This window comes from Wyeomyia smithii, chromosome 1 (genome assembly GCF_029784165.1).
Source record: "Wyeomyia smithii strain HCP4-BCI-WySm-NY-G18 chromosome 1, ASM2978416v1, whole genome shotgun sequence".
In the NCBI taxonomy this organism is placed as follows: domain Eukaryota; kingdom Metazoa; phylum Arthropoda; class Insecta; order Diptera; family Culicidae; genus Wyeomyia; species Wyeomyia smithii.
In genome coordinates, this window is record NC_073694.1 from 170,000,205 (window position 1) to 170,019,499 (window position 19,295).

The window sequence follows — 19,295 nt, forward strand, 5'->3', positions numbered from 1 at the left end:
CGCAGCATCATACGATTCTTTCAATAATCACGATAACAAAAAGCTCTGCTTTCAACGCAATAAATAAACTCGGTCTCGGCCTGACTGTATAGCCGAAGACTTCTCATCCGTTACTTTTAGGAGTGTTGCAAATCAGAGTAGACTTCGATTGATCGTACACAAAGCGAAAGCTACGGAATTGCTGTATGTACATTGAAGATGGTAAACTAGTCCGAAGTTGCCATATACGAGGTTCCCTGTGCAACCTCACTATCTCAGATCCATCCAAGAGGAGCAACTACGGAATGTGTGGTCGTCAAGCTCAAGCTAATATGAGCCAATCTCGAGATGTAGTTTTTTTTCGAAAATGGTTTAAAATTTCGTAATAAATTTTTCTTACAACTTATAGGCGTAAGACGCCCGAAAAATACTGATAAGTGGGTTTTAAAGAAATTAAACCAACGAATCCAGAAAAAACATTGTTTTTTTTGCCGAAAGTGTTGCCAAATAAATAATTTTTTGCATTTAAAAACTAAATTTGCATTTTTCGGTAAATGCAACTAGTTTTATTTCAAATTTGATAGTTTCATCGTATTTCTCGGAAAATTTCACGTAAGAAACAATTGCCACCCCGTGGTAGTATTTGTGGTAATGTTCACGAAAAATCATTACGAAATTTAAAAGTATTTTCGTAAAAATGTAATATCTCGGTGTTCGCTCATATTACCTCGGGTTGATAAGTGTTTCTTACGTAAACTATAAAATTCGAAATAAAACTAGTTGCATTTACCGAAAAATGCAAATTTAGTTTTTAAACACAAAAATAATATATCTGGCAACACTTCCGGCAAAAAACAATATTTTTCCTGGATTCCTTGGTATAATTTCTTCAAAACTTATATATGAGTATTTTTCGGGCATCTTACGCCTGTAAATTGTAAGAAAAATTTATTACGAAATTTAAAACTATTTTCGTAAAAAAAATGTTATATCGGGCTCGGGGTGATAAGTGTTTCTTCCGTAAAATTTTCCGACAAATACGATCAAACTATCAAATTTTTAAAAAATGGCTACATTTGCCGAAAAATGCAAATTTAAATAAAAAAATCAATCTGGCAACACTTTAGGTCAAAAATAATATTATTTCTAAATTCGTTGTTTAATTTTATTTAAAAATACTAATAGGTGACTATCAGTATTTTTCGGACGTTTATGTATATAATTTGTAGGCAAAAAAAAACGGTTTCGACAAATAATGCGTTATCTTGCAACAGAGCGGGGGGTGTTCCAATCGACATCAAAATTGGGATTTTTCCAAAGTGACACTAGACGAATAATTCCCCCAATTTTGTGCTTTTTCGTGGTCACATCGTATGGAATGACCCGTAAAAAAGTTTTCCTTCAAACCATAGTAATAAATTTACAATTGTTTTGAATTCTCGAACTCACAATTGTCTACAAAACGATAAATTACATTTTGAACTTCTTTTCGCCTGCGCATGAAATTTAAGGATATCCTAAAAAAATGTATGTACCATCGTTACCCTCTAAAACTGTCCACGTGGAATGTGGATGGTCCCTAACCGGAATACGTATCTGTGGATGATTTAAAGCGGAATTCTATTCTTTGAAAAAATTATTGGATACCTTGCCCATTCTCAATAAATAATTGTTAAATGTCCAGACGCAGGACACAGTTTTGACTAGCAATATTATATAGGTATAAAAGTGAGTTAAGAACCAACTATTTTTACCGCGTCGCTTACGGATTCGATGAATCATCTGATTCCGTTGCGTTAGGGATAGACGAAAATGCAACGTTAGGAAGGTAGCATCAGCAGCGTCAGTTTTTTTTTCTTCATCTATAATTTATTTGACACGGCACAAATACAATTTAATGTTTAACGGCGCCAATTATATCTGGTAGCTTACTTTCTAAAGTATCTTAATAACTAAAAGCAAATTTTTTATCCTCGCTGCCGACCACGTGCTGAAACTAAATCTAACTTAAAGCTAGAATGTTTTGCATTAAAAGCACTGATTTGTTGTTTGATAGTTTTCCATCGCCATAGGTAAGCAGCATATTGAATATGTTCCGCTGCTGGGCCAAGATATTACGGACTGGCATATTGGGTTGTCTCCCTCGGGACCTGAGAGTATCGTGCGGGTCTAGTTGCTGTTTCCGGATCCGGGGTCTTAACGTGTTCTTGTCGTTTGGTTGGATGTATGCGGAAGGGAATAGGATTAAACTGGGGCGTGGATGGATTTCAGGAAAACGTATATAAGGGACATGTAGGATAGGTCACGGCTCGCCAAGACATCACGAACAGGAACAGCCGGCTGCCTACTTTCGGCCTGCAGGGAAGCTATTAATTTAGACCTGGCGTCACGGTGTACAGGGCATGACCAAACCATATGCTCTATTTCGTGATAAACCTCACCACAGGCACAGATACCACTTTCCCCGAGCCCAACACGACGGAGATGCGCGTCAAATCTATAGTGATTGGACATAAGCCGGGACATCACGCAAATGAAATCCCAACCTACATCCAACCCCTTGAACCACGGGTTCGTCGATACTTTGGGGATTATGGAATGTAACCACCTTCCCAATTCCCCTCTGGTCCAAGCATTTTGCCAACTGATGATCGTATTCTGACGTACAAGTGCGAAAAATTCATTAAAAGCAATTGGTCTTTCATAAATATCACCGTTTGTTGCGCCCACCTTAGCCAAAGAGTCCGCTTTCTCATTGCCCGGTATCGAGCAGTGAGAAGGGGCCCACGCTAAGGTAATCTGAAACGATTTTTCGGATAAATCACTCAGATGTTCCCGTATTTTCCCCAGAAAATACGGAGAGTGCTTAACATCTTTCATCGATCGGAGAGCCTCAATGGAACTGAGACTGTCCGTAAAGATGAAATAATGGTCCGTGGGCATTTTTTCGATAATCCCTAGGGTGTACTGAATTGCAGCCAATTCTGCGACGTAAACAGAAGCAGGATTATCAAGCTTATGGGAGACGGTTAAATTGTTATTGAAAATACCGAAGCCAGTGGACCCATCAAGAAGTGATCCGTCAGTGTAGAAAATGTTGTCGCGGTTGATGTTTCGATATTTATTGGAAAAAATTTTGGGGATCTGCTGCACGCGTAAATGATCCGGGATTCCACGAGTTTCTTCTATCATGGATGTATCGAAAAACACAGTAGAATCAGAAGTATTTGATAAGTCGACACGATTTGGAATATTCGAAGAAGGGTTAATATTTTGGGACATGTGATGGAAATACAATGTCATAAAACGGGTTTGAGAATTAAGTTCGATTAACCTTTCAAAATTTTCAATCACGGGACGGTTCAAGACCTCACATTTGATAAGAATACGAGAAGACAGGCTCCAAAAGCGGTTTTTCAATGGTAGTACTCCAGCTAAGACCTCCAAACTCATCGTATGGGTCGATTGCATGCAACCTAAGGCGATACGCAAACAACGATATTGTATTCGCTCCAGTTTGATCAGATGTGTGTTTGCTGCGGAGCGGAAGCAGAAACACCCGTATTCAATAACAGACAATATCGTTGTTTGAGCAGCGTCAGTTGTCGAGTGGAAATTATATTATTTATTTTCACACTCTTCAGAGTGTTGTGACGTCAATCGTTATATATATAGTTTCACCAAAGGGCGAAGCGCAGCAGGGATTCAGCATACCGAAGCAGCGGTTTCGCGGATGTCGAGTATAAAACTTAGCAAAATCTATAGATGTTAAGCCAATACTGCGTCTAGTTTCTATCGATTACCTGCGGTTGGGAATGGTATGATTGTTATTACTTAACCGACAAGCAAGTCTTAGACATATTAATCGAGATTTTCGTGCTACCACTAAAATCTATGAAACCGTTATTTTGGTAAATTGATTTGATATTTAAAATTGAATTTCAGGTTTTCAATTAAAACACAGAGAAAATGCGCACGCACGACCAATCGGATTTATTCACCCGCCATCCGGTTGTTTGACTTTACCGGTGGTTTTCAAAAGCTCTCGTAAATAAAATACCGTTCGCTTGGGCTGCATAACGAACGGATTCGTCTAGGTCGCACCAAGAGTGTATCGTTGTTTGCTTTTATCGAATCGCACTTTACACTTCGGTGTCTATTCCGATAAATCGCGAACCTTGTCTCGTTGTTTCGTTCGAAGGTTGCTCCAAATTGCAACAGCGCCAACCGAGGGAGTGGCAAATGTTGCTTTGTGTCGCCGTGAAACGGCTAGATGAACCACCAATTATCGGCCAGTCTTGAGGGTCAAACTTGAGCTGGCAACAAGCGAAACCTGCGGATCTATGCGGACGGACGAGATGACCTTTGGGTGCAGCTGAGTTTGTTTGTTCTCTTTCGCATCTTGTACTTTTCACGAGACGATTGGGGGTTTGTTTATTCATGAGCTTCACGGTATCAAGGTCGGTTTTCTATGCCATTGAAATGGATGGCTGTTGCGAGTGTGCGTGATTGATCTCCTCTGCCGTTTAGCTGTGTTTCGCTGAAGGCACGTCGCCGCGGTGCACCAGTTTCCTCCAAGATGGTCGATTTCTGACCGTTCGTGAGGGTCACGCACCATCAAGCATTCGCGGTAAAGGCGAGAGACAGACAGAAAGACTACACTGGTCGACAAAAGCGAAAAAAATGGTCCTAGAACTCTAAATTAATGGATTTTATACCATTTCTGTGATTTTTGGTAGTGTATGCAGAGATGCTTCAAAATGTCGCAGAGTAATTGCTCGCCGGGTCCGTCGCTTCTACGTTGGCTTTAGGAAAAACTCATTTGAGTCTCTAAATATTATATTCACTGGGGGCACCAAATTTCACAGGAATGGTTAAAAAGCCTTCTTTTTTAAAATTGAGCTCTAGGGCAAAACCTGTGTTTTCCAGTCCTATCGAGAAGTAGAGGAGCGCACGTGTGCAATCTACATTGCAGCAGATCGCAACTGACATAGTGGGCGCGAAAGCCGGTTCATATAAAATGGTGTAACGCATCACACCGTTCGAATTACTTTCGCCTCCGGCTAGTATGTTTATAGAGGGTTCCACATAGATAGCGTGTCCATTCTGAAGCTATAAGTGAAAAAGCTTGTTGTAACTATAAAATACATATACAGGTCGGACTTGATTATCCGGAACATCAAAAAAAATTCATTCCGGATAATCGAATCACACAAAAAATCCTGAAACTTTGCGATTGCCGAACATAAAATAAATATTTCTTTTCTTTATTTACTTGTATGATACAGTGGCGTAACCAGAAGTTATTTCTGAGGCGAAAAGGGGTAAAATCGCGAAAAAAGGGGAAAAGCAAAAAAAATAAATTGATTATTTTCACTTAATTAGAACATGTCCCAAACATGCCGGAAGTGACTTAAATGGTAACAAATATGCCAGAAGGGATGCACAAAATTTCGGAATAAAAATTGGAAACGGACACCAAAAAATAAAATTCGGGATAATCGAGTCTAAAATTCAGGATAATCGAATTCCGGATAATCGAGTCTGTCTGAATTTTTTATTAAACTGGTCCAAACTTTTTTGAAGGCATATATCACATTCTATGAGCTCTTTTGTGGTGTTAAGTCATTATCATACGCCAGTATATATTCTAATCCTACAGTTTTTCTACAACGCACATAAGACGGTCCCTATATAAAAGAGTGGCCAAAATTACCAAAATGCGAATATCATATTCAGGATGTTTTAAGCACATGATTTTTTTAAATTTTATCTATACTTTCCTAATTTTTGAATGAAATCTTGATACAAAAAACGGTTCATGTTGAAAAATGCCTTCAAAGTTACCTATTTCAGAAACGGAGAAAAATAGTTTTTCTGAAGATTTTGGAATATATAAAAACCTACTAAAGTTATCATGATATGTTCACATATGATTGAAAGCTTATTAAATAAGTTTCCTAAAACAGTATGGGTAATGGATTTTAACCCTACAGAGTCAGTCGCAGGCCACATTGAAAATATGCGTAATTTTCCTAATTTTGACCATCAAAAACATTAAATGTAAGCATGTGTAAGCACAGCACCTGATAGTGTGTCTGAGAGCCCTACTTGTGCCCTTCAAGAATATGTGTTAAAAGTTTGCGGAAAATTTGCGTTTTGGTAGAAAAAGATGATTAAAAATTTTCCATTTTTTTTGCAATTTTTGAATTTTTGGGTGATTTATTAACGAAGTTTTTCGTATATTATAGCGATTTGGTTCAAAACACACTAAAAAAACGTGAAATTATTAGATTAATTGGTTTATTAGAATATACGTTGTTTAAAACATATGTTAAAAGTTTGAGTAAAATTTGCGTTTTTGTAGAAAAAGGTAATTCAAAATTTTTAATTCTTCATGTAATTTTTTGGAGTTTTATGGAAATTTATCAACGTATGTCATAGCAATTAGGTTCAAAAACATACTGGAAAAACTTAAAATTAGTATGATTATTCAGTAGTACACATTCATTCCTTTGAGTCGGTCTAATTGCTTGTGTATGTGTGCTTTACAGTTCTGAAGTTTTATTCAAGTGTTTTATGAAGAAGCGAGCAATGTCTTACAAGGATTTAGTGAGTTCGTTCATACAACCAATAACAAAAAATGTTATAAATGATTGCATTGAATTGATCAAGCACCGTTTTAAAACAGTTTTTTACAAACAAGACCATAGAAAACTATCAGCACTTGCTGGCTCTACAATCAAGATTTGCTAAATCGTTTCGTCTTCAGTAGTTTTGTTTGAATTGAATAGCTTTACAACTTTGCTGAGAAACCATATCTTTTGGATGTTTCTATCAAAAGTTAGATTCGTACGCCATCTCTGCGGACAAATCGCGAACTAACTCTCAAAGCCATAAGAAGCGTTTTACTATTATGTGCATCTTTGCTGAAAACAGTAATCGTTTATCTTGTTCCACTAACGAGTTATTTACGTTTATTCGAAAACACAAGACATTTGCCTCAGTTAACGTGGTTTATAGACAGCCCCTTGTCAGTACAAAACTTTTCTTATATGTCATGATCATCTGCAGTGGAAAACCAACAATTTGGCACAAAAAAGTGAATTTTGGCCGGAAATTTCAATTTTCCGACCATTGTGCAACGACAAAAGTATTTGTTCATAAAATTCAATTATTATAGACCGTTCCGATAATTATAAATATACTTACGATCAACCGTCATTTCAAATAACGTGCAGTATTCAACCAAACGTTGGCTGCGTCCTGTTGTTTACGTACAAAAGAAACAGATGCTGTAATTTTTTCCAACATTTAGTGCGAAATTTTGAAAATGCGTGGCCTTTCTCCCGAGCAAAGAAAGCGAATTGTGCACAAATGGGGCACCGTGAGTGGTCTTATTATAAGAAAATTAGCCAGAGAAGAAGGTATAAGTGTCGGAGCAGCTCAAACCGCATTGCGGAAGTATTGTGAAGAGTGCACATTTACTGATGCCCCAAGACGTGGTAGAAAACCCGGGCCTGTTGATCCCACAATTGACAAAAAGGTTAAGGAATACTACAAGCGGCATCCTTCAGTATCAGTACGAGATGTGGCGAGAAAGCTTGAAACCTCGGCAAGTAACGTTATGCGTGCCAAGGGAAGAATGGGTCTGCAGACCCGTCGGAAGCAAAAGCAGCCAAAACGAAATCCAAAACAAGCTGAATCTGTGAAACCGAGAGCTCGGATGCTTTATGACAAACTTCTGACCAAAAAAATGGGGTGTGTTATCATGGATGACGAAACCTACATAAAACTGGACTATGAGACTCTGCCAGGACCGCAATTTTATACATCACCGAAGGGAAAGGATGTCCCTGGACCAGTGAAAGCCATTCACACCGAAAAATTCGGCAAGAAGGTAATGGTTTGGCAGGCCATTTGTGAATGTGAGAAAATATCTCGTCCATTCATTATCATTCATCCGATCTTGCTTCCTGCCATTACTCTAAGGATGCACTAGGGTGGTATAAAACAAATAATGTCACATGTGTCCCAAAGGAGATGAATCCTCAAAACTGCCCTGAAATTCGCCCTATTGAAACTTTTTGGGCTTTGACCAAGGCAAAGCTGAGGAAATATGTCAAACCAGCGGACAATGTTGAAAAATTTAAAAAAGGTTGGCTTAAAGTGGTAAAAATGGTCGGAGAACACACTGTGCAAAAGCTTATGAGTAGTGTTAAGAGAAAAGTTAGATAACTCGCGTATCCTACGAAAAATAATCCAGTCTATAGTGGAATAATGGCCGTTTTCCCGAAACCCTGTTTTTAACAGACATGGTCGTGGCTTTGCATACAACCCTTGTGTTTTTTTCGGTATTTTGTAAAAAATCTACTGTTAAAAAGCGCCTTCTTAGCAACATGTTTTTTTTCTCGGTTGGATATTTACTACGCTAAAAAACTAGTTCGCTGTTAAAAACAAACTATGTCACTGGGACCAATCCCCTTTTCCAACTTTTGCTGTATTCTAGTAACCGCTGCCGAGCTTCCACGCTTTCGCTTACAAGCTGCGATTATTCATTTACCACCTTCGTCAATGTTGACTTCGTTGTGCATGAGTCTCTTCCTTCTGCACATCATAATGCAAACAAGTCCTCCCGCCTTTTTCCTAAGCCTATTAGCGTCCTTCAAAGTTCGAGGCATACAAAATAAGGAAAATATTTATGCTTTATTTGGTTGCGACTTTTCCAGCACGCAATTCGACCCCGTTCTTCCTTGGTTCGCTAAAGTCGCCTTGCTGCGAAAGGTGTACCTACGTTCGTTGTCCACCTGTGTCATACTCTGACAAGATAGATTATTACGAAAGGGCGATGGTACGAAAAGTTCATTTCTTTTGATTATATGGCTTCCTTTCGCCTTGAGCAAATGTTTGCATTGATATAACTTTTCCTGCGCAAGAAAAGCGGCTTTCCCGCAATCTACCTACCTAGCAACGAAAAACACTCTGTGCAGCACAGGAAGGGCTGAACCGTTTTCATAAACATCACAGATTTGCTGAGCTCGACAGAAACTTTGCTGATGATGTAGAGTAATACCCATGTCAGGGAAAATTAACTGGCTATCATCTCATATTACATATATTTTCCTCGAAAGGTCAGACTGTGTGCCATGTTTTGGTTGCCAATTCAACGAATTTCCGACTTTATCGTATGGAGTACCTGTGTTGATGCTTATAACACAATTTGTTTCAATTTAGAAGTTTTTTTTTCCAAATTACCAAACCTAATTGTTTGCTCTAAAATAAGACAAATCGATCCGACTGAGGGCTGGGGAGAGGGGATTACGGTTGTGGTTTATTTAGTAGCGAGCTCGTATAACTTACGGAAACTGTTCTGCGCATAACTTAGTTGCATATCGCATACTAATTTTTCCTTTGCATAATTATGCACTCGAGTTTATGGATAAAAGGCACTATAAACTTTGTATGAAAATAAGTTTCATTGAAAATTTGTGCCAAAGCACACAATAAAACGAGTAATTGTTTTTTTTTTTATAAAGATGCGCGAGCAGTGGTTGGTTATCCGATTATAGGTTAGTTTTTTTTAGAATATTCATTCACAAAATATTCATTCATCAGATTCTGCCATGTATGTTATAAAACCGAGAGTCAGGAAAAATACTTTACGTTTTTCTAGAAAAATGCGTTATTTATAAATTTGACTCTCACTTGAAGATTGATGAACCATTTCGTACGATAACCTTAACTGAGTTTATTCTGACTGAACCGAAAGCGAATTAGAGAATGTTTAGATTTTCATCCAAAACGGAACCAATTGTTTGTTCCTCGCTCTCTGATTGGGATTTTGTTTTCTCCATGATTGTGGAAATACACTAAAGTCACTTTTTACGCGGGGGATACGTGCCGCGTAAAAAACCGCGTAAATTCCGGAATCCGCGTAAAAAAAACGCGTGAATTCCGGAATCCGCGTAAAAAACCGCGTAAATTCTGGAATCCGCGTGAAAAAAACCGCGTAAATTCCGGAATCCGCGTAAAAAAACAGCGTTAATTCTGCAACCCGAGTGAAGAGAAACCGAAATCCGCGCAAATTCTGGAATCCGCGTAAAAAACCGCGTGAATTCCGGAATCTGCGTAAAAAACCGCGTAAATTCCGGAATCCGCGTAAAAAAAAAATTATTATTCAATTAAGTATTTCATACATGCATATAAAAAGTGGTAGATTGTTTAAACCATTTAGTGCTAGCGTTTTCGCAAAATTTTATCTTAACTAAAAAGCATCGCACAGAACAAGTTCGTTTTTGGACAAATCTTCTAAAAATTACTCAAACATTTGAATACAGTTTTGCAATTATAATGTCAGCAATAATCACAATCTGTGTTAGACTGTTTTCTGTCATTTGTACACAAATAACAACACACATGTAACATTGTAATGCACAAAAAAATCATAAGGCACTTCGACCAGCCAAAAAGTATAGCAAGTATTTGAAAGACATCACTTCGAGAGGCTGCCGCAGTGCTAGTTCTGAGTTTACCGTTTCGGATATTTATCCTTGTGAGAAACGTTGGCTTCAAGAGCTGCCAATGCTTTATGCTTTCAGACGCGTGATAGTCAGCACGTAGCACCATCATGAAAATCTATGCACAGCATTACAGTAATACTTGAGTAATATGATATTTGGTAGTTCGAACATCTTGACGCCTCTAGTCAGTTAGTCCGAATCGTGCGGTTAACAGAGTTGTACTCTTATGCGCGCTTGTTTTTAACCCTCTAGTGCCCAGTGACGCCTTTAGACGGTCTTCAGTTGAACCTCTAAAAAGCTTCAATAAGAACTTAAAAAATGTTTATAAAGCTTCATAGTGATTTTTTCGAAGTCCGTCCAAAAATTAATTTGGGCACTAGAGGGTTAAGACCGCATAGTGGTAAGCAATGGTGTGCAACGGTGAGCTATGGTCCTAACCCGTGGTTAGATTGCTCTGCCAAACCGGTTTCTGCGTCGGGTAGACTCTTATCCCATAAGAAGCAAGCAACAGTATCAATGAACAGACTGGAAGGTGTCAGCCTCCATAAGAGGCCCTCCGCCGGGCAACACCAGAGCAGTACATGTTCATGAGAAACTAGGTCAGCGTCTTATGGTGTAATGCAGTTTTTGTGCCGCGAATTTCTCGACTGCTTACTGGCAGCCGATATACCAGGGCCAGAAGTAGACGGGACGGGTGTTGTTTTTCTGTGAGAAATTGATGGCGAAGAACCCGGAGAAGTACTACATGTTCTTGTTTAACCGGATTTATAAGCATAGAATACACTGGTCTCACTGTGCCACTACTGGATGACTTATCCTGCTGAATGTGCACTGCAAAAGTATTCAGCCGAGGTAGAAATGAGTGAAAAAAAAGAAACTCCAGCAAATGGAGAATGATTGCATTTCACACATAGAGCGCAATCGGTTTAGGACTAATATGATAAACTTTAAAAGAAATATTCAATCAACCACTCTGAAATTCGTGTATGAAGAAAATTTGTTATTTAATTATTTATTTATTTGTTTTTTAAAAAGAAAATAACGGATGAATTGTTCATCCAATCTCTCTGATGTCATGAATGAATAGAATCTATGTTTCTTGCTGGAGAACCACTAACAACTAACAAAAAAAGCGTATTCTCATAAAAAAATATTTCAAATTATTTTTAAAATATTTTCATCAAAAGTTGCGTTGGAGTTCCGAGTTTCTTTAAATAATCAACAAACTTACAGGACGGTTTTCTTCGTTATATTTTCAACTCAAACGGTCTTTTTTTTCATGCGGGCAAACAAATTTGAAACGTATCCCCGGCGTAAAAGAGACTTTGGTGTATATGTAGACTCAATTTTTTTCATTACATATAATCGAATTCAAGTTGTAATCGAATTAGAAAAAAATTGTTCATTTTGCTCAAACGTTTTGTTGTTCTCGACTAAATAAAACGAATTTTATTTTTGACTAATCCCCTTGAAGTTCGAAAACACATTTCTCACACAAAAAAGCAATTACCTATATATTGCAGTTATTTTTTATGTAAATGCACTCAAACAAAAAAAAATCTACATCGGTGTGTATTGATTTGTTTACTTTTACCCCAATCGTCAACTTGATTTAAGTGGTTTTTTATTTTTATACATGTTTTTTTTTCTAAATAATTTTCTATTTGCTTATTACTTTTTAATTTTGTTTAATTTTTTTATTATATTTTTCACTTTGGTTTTATTTAGTTTTTATTTTATAATTGAACGTCTATTAATTACAGAGCACAAAAATGTATAGATTGTCAAAATTTTTCCTATTGTGTTACGTATTTTATAGACGTTCCTTTAAGACATTGCAGCTTTAGGTGAGGCATCTATAAATCACGTAACGCTAATAGTGGAAGGGAAATACCTTTGAGCGTTACGAATTGATACATAAGGGAGGGAGAAGGTAGGATCAGCGTTACGTAATAAAATATCTTCGAAAAGATCGATTTTCCTCCAGAAAAGAGCATTTTTATTAAGCAAATTCTTCTCATTGCTGCTGCTAAAATATAGTTGCTAAGTTCGCTGCTATAAAGTTTCATTCAAATCAAAAAGTCGATAAAATTCAAAATAATCCCAAATTTAGCTCAGAATGGCCAAAAAAGCGCGTAGCTCTAGATCACTTGGCGTGATTGTGCTAAAAAGCTTATTTCGCGAGGATGCATAAGAAGGACTATTTCGAAGGATTTCAACGATATTACTCAAAACCAGAGGCGTCGCGTGGCTGATTCCGTCACATGTGCACCAAATATTTATTCAAGTTCTTTTTTCTCAAATGATATAAGATAATCAAACCAAAGTGTTTGATACATTTTTTTTTTTATTCTCGCTTATTTTCCGTCGGTCTATTTCCGTCACTGTTGTTGTGGCCAATTACCGATGCCCAGGGAGGCGACTCCACACCCAGGTCCCTAACTCACGACCAGTGCTGATAAAAGTCATTTTCCCCAGCGAAATTCTTCGAAAATCACAGCCAATCATTTTCAATTTTCACTTCCAATGATCGCAGCACTCTTTCAGATTCACTAGATTTTCGTCCTAATAACGTGCTGTTATACTCAGATGAAATAGATCGCGCGCATCGTTCACGGTTACGGAATAAAATTTGACGACAAATCCAACCAAATGATCTTCACTTCAAAGCGAAAAAGAAAAACAAACAGTCCACTCAACCAAAATAAACCTCACCGAAACACTTTTTCACTGACACTGACCGATGCCTTGACAATCTTCGTTAACTGATAAACTGATTTTGTTGTCCTGCTTTCATCGCTTGAAATATAATGAGGTGTTTTGACAGTGCACTTCCATGCAAAAAGCGGGAAGGGAGAACTCTGAAAGGATTGTAAAAAAATAACGTTTATGGATGCTTTTTTTCATTTTCACTCAAGAGTGTAAACAAATATCAACCCTGCTCACGACCCGTTTTATTAACGGACCGGCGCCAACGGCTTTACTTCCTCATGCGATGGAAGGCGTGATCCCAGAGATTTTTCGCCTCAGAAAATCTCCCGGTGTCGGCTAGGATTGAATCTAGACCAGTTGGGTTGGTTGTGAGTGGATCACGCCACCTCACAACCATCGACACCTATGTCGGCGGTGGGATTCGAACCCAGGCGTCGAGCATGGTTGGCGGAGACGTTACCAACCACACTAGGCCCCCGCTCCAAGTGTTTGATACATTAGATTGAAAGGTTTCGCTAGTATTCTTACTTGTTTTACATTATTTCGGTAATTGCATATGCTCGGATGTTTGGAAATAGGATACCTGTGTAATGCACATGTTGCACAGGTGGACCCGACACTGCTCAAAACTAAACAAAAGTTTTTATTTACCAAGAAAATTCTTGCACTGTGGAGCCCGCAATATTCACTAGACTAATTGACAACATTTCCACTGATTTCAATCGGCAGCTCACTGACAGTAGCATCACCAACATCATCTGCAGATTCGTCGCTTGATTCTCCTTCTCCTAAAACTATTCAGGCGACATCCATAAATTACGTAACGCAAAAAACCCGATTTTTGGACCCCCACCCCCCATATGTAACGAAACGTAACGCCAACACCTACCCCCCCATAAAAATTACGTAACGCTGTAGAAGGATTTTCTTGATAAAAATGCTCGTTTTTGGAGAATCTCTTCAGAGATTTTTCGTTACGTAACGTTTAACCCACCTCCCCCCTCCCCTGTGTAATAAATCGTAACGCTCAAGGATATCCCCCCTCCCCCCTATGAGCGTTACGTAATTTATGGATGCCGCCTCACATAATTTCGCTATCTGTCATTTTCTGATTGCAGAACCTTTCCTCTTCGTATTCTACAGGAATATCTTGTGGGTCACAGTCTGATATTCCAAGCCATTTAATCCAATAAAGGTCATCTTTGTCAATGAATCGATCGCCTTCAATGGCTCCAAGCTCCTTCCAAGATCCTCTGATACATTTATCACCCACTGCTCCCCAAGATCATTGAAAAATACTACCGTGTCAAATAAATGCTATTTGAGTAAAAAAACTGAAAGTAAATTATTCTTGATTTGCATTTTTTTTTTTGAAAAAGCGTGCAAAAAACCCCAAAAAACGGTGAGAAACTCGATTGTGAATTTGGCGAGTAGCTTTGACGACTGTTGATAAAATCTAAAAAGCACTGTATTACCTAAGTTTTAATTTCTTCAAACGATTGCATCAAAGAAATCTTAAATGCGAGGCTGATTGTTTAAGAAAAAAATCTTGCGAGTAAATTTTTAATTTAGTACGAACATCTGTTAATTTTTAAATCGTTTCAAGAACTATAAAAAGTTTTATTAAATGTATTAATACCATTGTATGGAAATAAAATTTACTCTAAAACAATAAGATAATAAATTTGAGTTTTGAAGTTGACTAACATCCTTGTTTTTAAAGTCCATATTGAACTACTGTTGTTCAAAAACATACTCCTTACCGTAACCTATCTAACTTAGTCTCCATTTCTTTTTACTTTCAGGTAATCATCGAGCTTTGAGACTTGGGTGTACCTCTTCTATAAACTAAATCAGATTTCCAGGTACTGCTAATAGTTAAGATGCACGAAAAGGAAAGATTTTCCTATCCGTACCCGGTAAATGTCGTTCAAGAACCCGCGATAGACTGAAGATTTTGCCGCATACACCGTTCGTTCGGCAGTTCACAAAAGAATCTTCATTAAAGTCACGGAATGCTAGTCGCTATTTGTTCCCGCGCCGTCGTACCAGTTGGAAAATCTTTTGCCCAATGGGCGGCGTCATTTTCAGATTTTCAATTTACTGTCTGACATTGTACCTACCAGCTGTTTTGGCCTCTGTTACATATGAACACCATGAACAATATACTGAACGGATATGATTTGATTACAAAAGGGCATTACCTTACGATCATACGCTTGCGTGTATCGGTGTGTGCATATACGCGGCTTTTCGCTTTAATGGACTGCCTCCACAAACAACAATAATGTATAATAATAGCCTGATCGGCTTACCACACATACGTTAGAATAGAGAGCTTCGTCGTGGAAAAGCTGCCTAGTAACACTATTCTCCGGTCGGTCGGTTGGATTTGCTGATGGCTTCGTGCCATTGTTTATTTTTTGCAGTACTGATTCGAACCAAGAGCAGCCGCTGTGTTTGTGGTGGCTGGCAGTTGTTTCTGTAGAGCACGACGTTACGCAATCTCTACCTAGTTATGCTAATTTATGCACAGTTATGTGCACTAGTTCCGATGAAGGCGGTAGCCGTTTTCCGTTTGGCAATTGCGGGTGCTGCTGCCGGAGCTGTAATTTGTCTGTGACAGTTTACCTTCGCAAACTGAGTGGTGGCAGGTAAACGTTGCAGTACCCCAATACCGTGTAATTATGGTTTAGATTTGCGATAATCATACCTATTTGATTCATCCTATAGATATAATAGCTTGCAGCTGCTTTACGTACCAAGCACAAAATGGAACTGTATAATGCAGTGCTAAAATTTAGTTTATAATAGCCATTGACTGGTTGAAATGCACTACATCGTGCTTCTGAAGTACTATGATGTAACACACTCTCATGCTCAGAAATGTTCATAATTGCTTTGATCAAGATTTGTAATATGCAACGTTCGGTATAGAAGTTATAAACCTGACAAAATTCACGACGTTTTATTTTTTTTATTTTCTAGTTTGTTTCTAATTGTTTTATTATGAAATTTTCAAAGATATAGCCTTTGAAACATAAATTTCATTCAGGAATTGCTTTGCTACTTTCAATGCGAGTAACATGTTTTACTTTACAGTTTTCCTAGCTCGGTGGGAGTCGTATCCGACCGGACCGATGTGATGTTTGGTTGTGAAAGGCAAAACGGGAAGATTTGCAGCCATTTATCAACTGGTGTGTTACTCTTTCCCTTGCTGCATTAGATTGCGTCGTTTCAGCGTGGCTTAAAACCGAGCGAACTTGGAAGAGTGCAGCTCAGAAACAACAAATATGACCAAACTGGTTCGGTCTAGTATGGGTCTGTGACCCACATAAAAATGTCACATAAGCAGTAAAAGCATTGCCCTGAGGGGATAGACGGGGCACGGTTCTTTGCGCTAGGTAATAGAAAAAGAGTAATTGAACCATTTTATCTTATACTACTAAAAGAGGCTGGTCACCAACAACTTCGAGGGTGTACTTCGTAACCAGGCAGGGCAGAAATAATTTCTAATGACGAATGGATTGCGTTTGCGACTTCTGCAGAAGAAAAATTGAAGTTGTTCACAATCATATTGGCCTTCATAATCTACAAGTAGAAACTCTAAGCGGAGACGATCCATACTGTTAACGTTGGACATTTTCAACGCTATACAATAAGGATATGGTGGCAGACAGATAGTCGTCGTTTGCTTCCTTTTCCGTATTTCACAACACTAAAACGAACCAGCGTCGCGGAGTAATACATACACAGGTCTCACAAAGTGACCACCAACGTATAAAACTCGGGCCATTTGAGCATCCCCTAATGGAACGAAGAATCGGAGAAAATAGTAATAAAGCTGCTCTGTTTGCTTCACCAAGGAAGATTTATTAGCCATTTCTTTTATGGAAGCCAGAAAATGCTGAGTTTGGTGTTTTGATCATTTATCTGATTATACAAAAAATCCACAACTCCAGTGAATCAAGGGTTGTATAGATTCATACTAAGAAAAAATAAATTTGTGTTAGAACTGTCGATCGATACTCATCAGCGTATAATATCTGATTTTGTTTTGGTGCCAGTTATGCTCAGCTAAGCGTGGCATTTCTCTTTAATGCTCGCTTGATTGCATGTATACACAAATACCAGCATCTTGTTGTCGATTATTTCTATTATCATTGTTATTACAGCTAATGCTCATTTTGCTTCCTCCCATAAGAGATTTCAGCAGATCCAGTGGAATGTGGATCCCTTTCGCCCGCGCTTTTGAACATAGAAAAGCAAGATAAGGTTCTCCAGTCACACTGACGGTCGAGAAAAGTAACACTGGAAATATCAGTAACACATAACAAGGCATTGATTCGTTTATTTGTTTTCAAGTTGATATAACGGAGTCTGGATCTGATTCTCAAGACCGAACGGAAAAACCGCTTATTGCTTTTTGCGTAGGAAATCTCGAATAGTACAAACATATGTGGTTGCAATCAGGAAAATGCTCCATAAGGTTTTCTGTTAGATTTCTATTGAACAACCCAGTCCCAATCAGAGCAACATATTTTGAATCATAACCGGTCGTTGCTTCTAAAGCAGGTATTAGACGAAGCAAACATTTGCTGTTTTTGGTACGAATTTTATTTGCACAAAATAAAATCCGTACCAAAAATAGCAAATATTTGCTTCGTCTAATCCCTGCTTAAGAATCAAGCTTGTTACTGAGTCGCGTTTATCAGTGCATATTTCCAGCGCGCGGTCTGACACGACTAGTCCCAATCCGCGTGTTTGTAAACATTGCAGTTTATTGTCCTGATGTTATTATCAACATCGCACAGAACAATGCTCAAGTTCGTGAATGTGCGTATAAATAAACAACAAGACGGCGTCCCGCTACTACACGCTTATCGCGAAGCCTTTGATGTTTGCACTATTCCATTCAGGCGTTGCTTTTATGGGGCATTATATTTTGCTTAGGTCCTTATAAGTTGATAAGAATGAGGGCTTTCTCAGTTTTTTTTTGGCATTCTTCGTTAAACAGAAACAATAAGAATATCAGATTGATTCTAAATTATACTCAAAATCGACGAATGGAATGTCCTTTAAATCACAATTAGTTTTTATAATGGGGATGGGTTTTCCATGTTTGGAATTTCAAATATATTTTAGAAAATATACGGTAATCCGTTTAAATTACAAATACGACATAGTTATACTGCTCTTGAAATAGGGCACCAAAAACGGCCGAAACGCCGAACAATTTAAACAGATTTGTGTTTAAAACTATTAGGAAGCCTATATGACTCATATGCGTTTGAACAGTAAGTCCCAGACCACTACTTATTTTAATTGATTTATTCTTTTTGTTGATTCGTGGAATTTTAAAGTTAGTCGAGCAAATGAAAATAAAAATATAAATCCTAAAACCGAAAAATAAAAAAAAAGAGAATTTTTTTAAATTTTAAATCGGGTTTGGTTTCGGCTTCAGTCTGAGTGATTATTGCAAGTCTGAGGAAGCTCAAGAAAGACGGCAAGGGTATATAGCACACGTTTCCAATTCTGATCAGTCGAACTACTGTCAAGGTCTCATGAAATATTTACTATGTTGCTCTTGACATTGGCGATTATATTCGAAAGCTGGCACCAAGCATTCTCTTAGCAGTTGAACGCGTTCGATTAATTTTATCGAAACAAAAACAACCCTCCGTGTAGTATATCGATAGCTTCATTAAGAGTTTCGTTGACTGAGTGGAACCATTTTCAACTGCTTTGTTTTTTTCATCATGTATCGATCTCGTGCGACCCAGATTCAAATCGAAAGATTATCGATTGGCAAAAGTGCTGCCATACTGCTGGGAACTACTATTGAAAATCGCTCAAACTGAGCATTAATTGTCTTTCTAATAGTATAACAAGCATAATTATTCCGTATGGGCCAATGACCTCGACTTCCCAGTCTGTTTCGATGTCGAGCTGTCTCTTGCACTGTCTAAACCCAAGCGACAATTGTGTGTTCCATACCATCAACTGTCGCCGCCTTTGTGTCGCAACGATGGGCCGTTTGATGAATCAACACAATTCCCCTATGTCTCGCAGTAGTATAATTTA

General features: G+C 38.1%; 1 protein-coding gene across 7 annotated transcripts in view; it reads left to right on the forward strand.

Moving 5' to 3' along the window:
- Window positions 1–19,295, forward strand: part of LOC129718815 (ubiquitin-like protein 3) — a 117,517-nt gene that overhangs the window by 46,945 nt on the left and 51,277 nt on the right. For 3 of the 7 annotated variants that reach the window (XR_008727051.1, XR_008727052.1, XR_008727053.1), the window contains exon 3: window positions 15,017–15,076. The exons of the other annotated variants lie outside the window; for them this stretch is intronic. The gene's annotated coding sequence lies outside the window, so the exon portion shown is untranslated. The remainder of the gene's footprint in view (window positions 1–15,016; window positions 15,077–19,295) is intronic. 7 annotated transcript variants of the gene reach the window in all.